The following is a 9494-nucleotide window of genomic DNA, read 5'->3' as shown; positions in this document are numbered from 1 at the left end:
TTTGCCCCGTACTCATTGTGCATTCCTTTCTCCTTACATAGTCCATGCTATGCAGTCCCTGAGCCATGCTAGCCACACTTGGGGGCGTGCTGGTCACAGTCATGCCCTCCACTTGCCTTAGAACTTCAGCTATGCACTGCACAGCACCCCTCCTAATTCTCTACATTTAAACCGTGATCTGTACACACTGAGCCTTGCTGTGCGCACTCCTCAGTGATACTCTGTGCACACTCAGTGATGCTCTGTGCACACTCCTTAGTGATACTCTATGCACACTTCTAAGCTATGCATAACCTCTCATCCACGCACACTGCGCATCTGAAGCCGTGTTCTGGTCTCTTGTATTCGTGTTATGCTTGTTAATAAGGTACACGAATGAAGCACAACTAGTTTGGGCATAGTAGCAAGTTGCCCCCAGCCTGGAAGCCTTCTGCTACTGACGTACAGATCACATGAGATGGCATGTAACAACCGGCAAAATGTACATGCTGTAAAAATTAATCTAAATAATGCCACTAAACGCGCATTTGAGTATCTAAAACTGTGCGCCGAAATACCTCCTTAAAAACACAAGTTAAGGAAGTTATTTGCTAATGACTACAAATTAGCATTTAGCAGGGGAGGCAAACACATGCCATAAACACCATTGCCATGCCAGGACATAAATACTGAATGGGAGCTCTTCCATGTGGTTGAACTGAAATGCTAGCTTACAATTTCAAAGATGCTTCTAGACTTAAGCTATTTTTAGTGCCTCTGTTTCCTGCTTGTGATCGTTTTTGGTGCCTCTGTTCCCTGGTTGTGATCGTTTTTAGTGCCTCTGTTCCCCGCATGTGATAGTTTTTAGTGCCTCTGTTCCCTGCTCATGATAGTTTTTAGTGCCTCTGTTCCCTGCCGTTGATCGTTTTCTTGCCTCTGTTTCCTGCTTGTGATCATTTTTAGTGCCTCTATTCCCTGGTTGTGCTCGCTTTTCTTGCCTCTGTTCCCTGGTTGTGCTCACTTTGCTTGCCTCTGTTCCCTGGTTGTGCTCGTTTTGTTCTTGCCTCTGTCCCCTGGTTGTTTTTTCTTGCCTCTGTTCCCTGGTTGTGCTCTTTTTTTCTTGCCTCTGTTCCCTGGTTGTGATCGTTTTTTCTTGCCTCTCTTCCCTGGTTGTGATTGTTTTTTCTTGCCTCTGTTCCCTGGTTGTGCTCGTTTTTCTTGCCTCTGTTCCCTGGTTGTTTTTTCTTGCCTCTGTTCCCTGGTTGTGCTCTTTTTTTCTTGCCTCTGTTCCCTGGTTGTGCTCGCTTTTTTTACCTCTGTTCCTTGGTTGTGATTGTTTTTCTTGCCTCTGCCCCCTGGTTGTGCTCGCTTTTCTTGCCTCTGTTCCCTGGTTGTGCTCGCTTTTCTTGCCTTTGTTCCCTGGTTGTGATTGCTTTTTCTTGACTCTGTTCCCTGGTTGTGATCGCTTTTCTTGCCTCTGCTCCGTGGGGCGTTACTGGGCAGAGATGGGTGTGTGGCTGACCTGGACTGAGGGATGCAAAGGGTGAGCTCTGGGGGTTGGTGGGGGCTTCGAATAACTCATTTGTAAATAAGGAGAGTCCCCGGGGTGAGGGTGTGTGTGTGTCGAGAGAACATTAGGAGAATGAGGAAGAAATGTTTTTTTACCAAACAAAATCATCGATCAGTACTTTCTTAATGGGTGCAACCTTACTGCTCATTTTATTGTTGCTTTTGTCCAACAGTACTTCTGGCTTGGGCTGAAAACCGAACGGGTGAGGCACAGGCCCCGATTAATCAAGCTGTACAGGCTGGACAATATGTGGTGACCCCAGGGTTGATCTTGCAGCTCTGCCTGTCTGTCTATTGACCTGCAGCCTAATCTTGTTCCTTTAAACCATTTCTTTTGTGAGCTGCTGGTGGAACAATCTGGTGGCAGCTTCTACCCTGAAAAGAATGGAGGTATTTGCCTGCTTGAACTTCTAGTTGAGCTTCTTTTTCACCTTTGTTCACACCGCCATTCTACAATGGGGTAGCGTGTAGTAGATGACATCCAAGGAGGCACAGGAGAATCAGAAAAATCGGGAAGTGTAGGCACTAATAAAGCATGTGCCCTCTGCTGTTTGTTGGCTTTTACTAACAGAGAGGATCTAGGGGTGAAGGTGCCTTAATTAGTAAAGAAACTGCGGTGCAGATTATGTATGTGCACAGTGCTTACTTAAACCACCTTTAGTGATTGATGAGTAATAAGTATTAATTACTTTAGGGTTTGAGCGAGTCACGCAATGCTCAACCTGCAATCCGCATCCACGTCTATCCAGTCTGCTTCCGCGGGGGCCTTGTACACACACACTGCAGCGGCCGATTACGGCTGCCACGCTTGGCCCTAAGGGTAATCAGAAGCTTGTTAAGCAGGCTTTGCAAGAGGCAGTATTATTTTTGGAGCAGCAGAAGCAAGAAGATGTAAGGAAGCTGTACCTTTCTACCGAGATGTCTGCTGGCATTCAGGCAAATGGCTTCAAGGCAAATGTGACCTGCCCTCCATCTGTCTTAGACTTCTAACACAAATTTAAGCCGATAACACTGAACTGCCTGATCTCGCTCCTGTGCTAGCCGGGCCTCTGCTAGACTGCTGCCACCTTGCCACTCGTACCCCCTCCCCGTTGCCGTGACTCTGAACCTCGTTCACTCTGGTCTGCTCCCTTCTGTGGGTAGACATCTGCTGTGTGACTGGCTTTCCCATTCCCTCAGTCACAGATTCGAGGAAGGCAGGCCACACGGGGGAGTGCAGTGGCACTTCCCCTTTGTCTCAGTGGTCCTCTGGGCCCAGGGGTGGGGTCCTGGAACTCCTCACAGCTTTGCAGTGGCAGCTCGCTGAGGGAGTGCAGAGGGGCAGTGGAGGATAAGGTTTGGCGGGTAGTGGACTCCGACATAGGGCGGAACGGAGTATATAAAGTAAATAAATTAATAAAACAATTTACCTTAAGATCGCTGCATTTATGCATTGGCATGCAGTGGGAGCATAGGTAAATAGTTGTATTAATGTATTTACTTATTTTACTCTATTCCGCCATATGTCGTAGTCCACTACCTCCCACCTTGCACCTCCCTTGCCCCACCTTACTGCCCACAGCACTCCCTTGGCCAAATTACAAAAAGTACTCTACAACTCGTGCCTCGCCATGCACAGCTTTCTCATCAAATATTTTACAGCAAATGTTGTACTGATATTATCAGTGATTTCATGGAAGATGTTATGAGGGATGTCACATGTGGGGTAGTATTGAACTATGCCCAACAGTAACATCCAATCATAATCCTATACTTGTGGAATTTAATATTTATAACAAGAAACAAGAGGTTCGGAAATTTACGTTCCCTAGATATTTTTTTTCATACCCAATATATATTTCACAACTTAAAGGGCATATTACTGAATTTATAGAGATCAATCTGAATTCTGTGGGAGTAATATCTGTATGGGATGCCTGCAAATCAAGCATAAGGGGCTTTGCTCAACAATATTATTTTTCAAAAGAAGGGCCGGAAGGAGACAAAGCTTATGACTTCCAATATTTTGTCTCTGGAAAGAAAATTAGCAGAGGCCCTTATGCAAGGAAAATCTAACAAGGAAGAGCTAAGAATTGAATTAGTGAAATTGCAGTCAGATACTAAAAAGATTCTGAGGGAGAAGTATAGTGTGAGACTTCATAAGTACCATCTGACACAGTACGAGAGTGGGGATAGAATCAGGAAAGTGCTAGCCTACAAAGTTGCAGATAAGAAAGCTAGAACCACTATTAAATCAATTAAAGGTATCGATATGTTTACTTATAATCAGCCAGATCAGATACAGGACCAATTTGCCAAATACTACTGCAAGCTATATACTCCAGAAAACTCTCCCACCAACGATAACATATTATCATATCACAATATTCATTTGAATTATCAACGAGACAAAGAAGGTGTTAGGCAATTAAGCTCCAAGATTACTTCTGCCGAGATAAAATCTGCAATCTCATCTCTCCCCTCGGGCAAGGCAGCTGGCGAAGATTTACTCCCTATTGAACTCTATAAGGCTTGTACTCAGGAACTACTTCCTCTATTTAGGCTAGTAGTGGACTCTATTGGCGAAACCGGGAAGGCCCCTTCTTCCTGGAAAATTGCTACAGTTGTATTTTTTCCTCAAAAAACAAAAACTGCTGATGAATGTGGGTCATATAGACCAATTTCATTGATCAACGCTGACGATAAGGCTTTCGCTAAAATCCTGGCGAACTGACTAGCTCCCCTTATGCCAGAACTGGTCAATACACACCAACAGGTCACGGTGCAAACAGCAGCCACGTCGTTGCTGAAGTGCTTTCATCAGTAGAACCAAGTCTGCTCTGCAAAATGAGGCAAAGCGGAGTGCAGGGCCCATAGGTCGCGGTGCAAGCATTGGTTGATGATCTGGAGTCGATGGATCTTGCGTCGGTGGGCCAAGGCAGCAAGGTGGGGTGGGGTAGTGCTTCATGTAACATACAAGCAGTGACCCTAAACCAAAGTGCAGGCAGCTGCGGCGATGTCATATAATGATTATGGTGGATATGCCGTAATGTCCGCACATCTATTGGTCAATTTTTGTAACTTTTTTACAATTCACTTGTTTGGTGGTGCTCACATGGGGCTGAATACCAATTCACCTTAGGTAGAAATATACTATGACGAAAAGATGATGAAACCTAGTATGGTATGGATTCGCAATGCCCCAAATCACACACAACCCTGTTACTCTTATTGAAATAAAGTCCCATTTGTTAGCAGTAGTTTCTTGAAAGTCATTGATAGAAGTTCAAGTAGATAATGGTACATTGAGTTTATCTTTTTATTTCAACAGTAGAAATTGATTTTTTGGTCAGCTGCCGACAAGCATGCGTTTTGTCATCCCTGCTTTTTCAATGCTGCAAAATTATATATAATCATAATGGCACCATTGACATCAAGAAACATCACATTATGTAACCATACCTATAACTTGTGCCATATTCTTCACTAGGTGACAAGAGAAAGAATACTTGAGAATGAGAACAGAAGTGGATTGCAACTCAAGTGATTTTGTGCATTACTGCTTCGATTAATATACACAAGGATCCAGAAAGAAGAAGTATATAGGTCACCTTCGAAAATATTAAAGATCATTCCCATGCTGAATAGTCCAAGTTACGGCTGATAGCCATTGAGTTCCCCACAAACCCACAAGAAAGGCACCCATTTGTATTGCATTTCAACCATGCACCTGGACTGAATTTGTCCAGCCATGCGAAGAAATTGATTCCAACCTGATTTCCGAGCCACTAAACAGTCCTCATACATGTGCTGAGCACCAGAAAAACTTCAAAACCTATGTACCAATGTATCCAGTAGAGGTCGTAACTGCATGACAAAGAGGGGTATTGAGAAATACATTAGATAATATTATCACTATGCTCACATCCGCTAAGTTTAACATTATTTCATTATTCAGGGCGTTTTACACTTACTGCCCATGCTGGGTTCATTAAGTATTCTCTGTAGTTAATTGGATCTCTACTAGATGTCCCAAGCAAAATCAATGTGGAGATGTCAGCTTGGAGTGTGGTTGTCGGTATGACCAGGGCTGTGATATGAAGCGGGACAGTGCTCCGTGTTTTCCACGAGTGGTGTCCAGATGTCATGTTGCAGGCAGCAGCATCAGTTACGGCATCATGACATTGTTGGAGATACCAGAGCAGTGTGCGAAGTGAGGCAGTGTGAAGTCCGGTGCCCACAGGGCACAGTTGCAGCAGCGTCTCAGTGTCAGCATCGGGCATCGGCATCAGTGAGGCCAATGTTGCAGGGCACAGAGCGCAGTGCGGTGGTGCCCTCTATAGTGCCTTCAGGTTACAGAGCAGGCAGCAGTCTCGTTAACAGCATCGGGCTACCTTCCTTCTCTGTGGCAGCTGAAACATCCAGTTCCAGAAGCCGTTATCAAGATGATTTTGATCTATTTGATTTCCCTGAGACTTCCAACAGGAGGCAAGCTTTACATCAATCCCTTGAAGATACTTAATATAGAGAAAGACTAGTCCAGTCCTTTCCTTTCCCAAAATAGAAGCAGCAACAGCAGAGAAACCCAACAAATGCTACGAAAGAAAAGGGGAAGTACTCCTACTGGCAGATCTGTCAGCTCTTCTTCTTGGCAGGTTCCTTAGTCCAGCAGTAAGGGCCCCAACATTTATACCACATTTTTCTTTGAAGTTGGTATAAACAAAGTTCCTCTAGCACACAGAAACCAATTCAGCCTGGCTCAGGCCAGGATCTCCACAAGAGGTGGAGACAGCTTTGAGAGAGGCAGCCACGGTCCATTTAGGTGCAAGCAACTACTATTCCCACTGCTCTAAATACAGCCAGGTCTATTCACCCTGGATATGAGTCACACAGGAAAGGCAGAACACACCTCAACCCCAGTGTCTGTCTCGTCTGAATACAAATCGCCTGCTCCAGGCACACAGATGGTTAAACAAGAAAATGCCCACTTTCTCAAAATGGCATTTTCCAACACACAATATAAAAATCATCTTTACTAAAAGATGTATCTGTAAATTCAGACTTGAGGAAGCCTAAACTCAATGTTTCTATCTTGTCCCCATGGGAAGTTAAACTTGAAATATGTTACAAATCAGCTCCCATGTTGACCTAAAAGACAGATAGCCTTGAAATAGTGAAAAATGAATTGCCCAGTATTTCACTATCAGTACATGTAGCACACACAATTACATGTCCTACCTTTCACATACACTGCACTCTGCCCATGGGGGCATCTTGAGCCTACCTGAGGGAAGTCGTACATGCAAGAAAAGGGAAGGTTAGGGCCTGGCAAGTGGGTGCACTTGACATTTTATTGACATGCCCTGGGCACACATGTGCACATTATTAGGGACTTAGTACATAATCAAATAATCCAATCATGGAAACACCAGTACATACACAATTTGCATGGCAAGAATATGCACTGTATAACTGATTAGCAGTGTAAAAGTGTCCAGAGGCCAAAGAAACAACTAAAATAGGTAAAAAACAGGAGACCAAACCCAAAGGTTCTTGGGTTAAATCGGTTGAAAAATCCTAACACTGGTGATGTGCACATATTATCATCACACAGATACATACACGCTTGTCAGTTATGATGCATGAACATTTGCACATCATGGTGCATGCATGCCACGTGTAGTGTTAGTGAAGCATGCACATGCACAGTGACACGCCAACGGTCATTTTATTATTTTTAATTCACCTTTCTGATATGGTGGATGGTAAATGAAAGTAAATGAAGGGGAAAAAGGAAATGCAGACCAGATCATTAAGGAGAATCCATGAGTCCGGTAGCACTTGGCAGCTGTTAGGCTCTCATAAAAAAATTAAAATAAATTAGAAACAAATATTTAAAGCGGGCATCTGGATAGAGAGCAAAGTGGGGAGCAGGACCAGGGGCAGGAGAAATGTAAGGGAACAAGGGCAAAGATAAAAAGGAAACACATGCTTTCCCATTAACTTCAGAATGATAAAGAAAAATAGTACCGTTAAGTCAGCAGAGGATCAATAGAACTCAACCAATCAGACTACTGCGAGACTGAAGTGTTTCTAGGCGGGACAAACACAAGTACAGGGAGAAATGCCACTGGAAGAAGAGGAGACAACTGAGGTAGGCATCAAAACCAATCAATCATGACCAAGGGATCGATTTAAGTATATGTTATATATTGGGACCAATAGTTCGGCCAATAAAGCAAAGACCCAAAAAGCATCATGCTAAGTCTAAATTGTGTTTCATATACAACATATGTTTTGACTTGTTTCATAGACTTACCGAAATATCGTTGACAAAATATAGAATGCAAAAATATTGAATTCCTATCTACAAGCAGGTAAGTACAAAAATATTGAATCAAAAAAATCGTTCTAAAAAATATAGTTAGTCAAGATATCATTTTTTTTTAAATGTCTTAAAAATAATTTAAAATAATAAATATAATTAAATAAAACATACTTACACAATACTTAAATAACCTTAAAAAAATAAACATACAATTTGATTTTTGAATACATATATATATTAACGTAATATTAATAAAAAATATACAATGTTTTTACTGTAGGATAGCGGGAGGGTAAAATGTACTATTACCACTCCAGTTAGTGCAACAGTAGGGAAAACGTTGGATAGCGAAGGGGTAAAAATTACTATTCCCACTCCAATGAGTGCAACAGTAGGTAAAGCGTTGGATAGTGTAGGGGTAAAAATTACTATTCCCACTCCAAGGAGTGCAACAGTAGGGAAAGCGTTGGATAGCGTAGGGGTACAAATTACTATTTCCACTCCAGAGAGTGCAACAGTAGGGAAAGCATTGGATAGTGTAGGGGTAAAAATTACTATTCCTACTCCAGGAAGTGCAACAGTAGGGAAAGGGTTGGATAGCGTAGGGGTAAATAACTACTATTAACACTCCAGAGACTGCAACAGTTGGGAAAGTGTTGGATAGCGGGAGGGTAAAAATTACTATTCCCACTCCAGAGAGTGCAACAGTAGGGAAAGCGTTAGATAGCGGGAGGGTAAAAATTAGTATTCCAACTCCAGATAGTGCAACAGTAGGGAAAGCGTTGGATAGCGGAGGGGTAAAAAATACTATTCCCACTCCAAAAAGTACAACAGTAGGGATAGCGTTGGATAGCGTCGGGGTAAAAATTACAATTCCCACTCCAGAGAGTGCAACAGTAGGGAAAGCGTTGGATAGCGAGAGGGTAAAAATGACTATTCCCACTCCAGAGAGTGCAACAGTAGAGAAAGCGTTGGATAGCGGGAGGGTAAAAATTACTATTCCCACTCCAGAGAGTGCACTAGTAGGGAAAGCGTTGGATAGCGGAGGGTATAAATTACTATTCCCACTCCAGAGAGTGCAACAGTAGAGAAAGCGTTGGATAGCGTAGGGGTAAAAATTAGTACTCCCACTCTAAAGAGTGCAACAGTGGGAAAAGTGTTGGATAGCGTAAGGGTAAAAACTACTATTCCCACTCCAGTGAGTTTAACAGTAGTAAAGTAATGATTTAATAAATAAATACAAATAAATTAAATATCAATACCAATCAAACATTAATTAAAATGAATTACCAATTTAATCGTATGTAATAATTAAATAATTAGTAGTACAAATAAATATTAGTTATTAAAAATTAATTACCTATTTATAATTAACAACTAATTAATTTTCAATAGCAACAACTAATTAATAATACAAATTAACACCAATTAATAATTAACAGTAAATTAGTTATCAATACACAAAGTATTTTTAATATGTAATTAATTACATTTACATTACTTCCCACCCTATTCCCCTATAAACCCACAACCCGCGACAGAAAATACATTAATAAAATTATCATAATTATCAAATTACCAATTAAAAATTAATTACCAATAAATTAAAAATCAATACCAATAAATAAATAATACATTA

The sequence above is a fragment of the Lissotriton vulgaris genome, chromosome 4_1 (genome assembly GCF_964263255.1).
Source record: "Lissotriton vulgaris chromosome 4_1, aLisVul1.2, whole genome shotgun sequence".
Taxonomy (NCBI): Eukaryota; Metazoa; Chordata; class Amphibia; order Caudata; family Salamandridae; genus Lissotriton; species Lissotriton vulgaris.
This window is presented reverse-complemented; position numbering follows the sequence as displayed.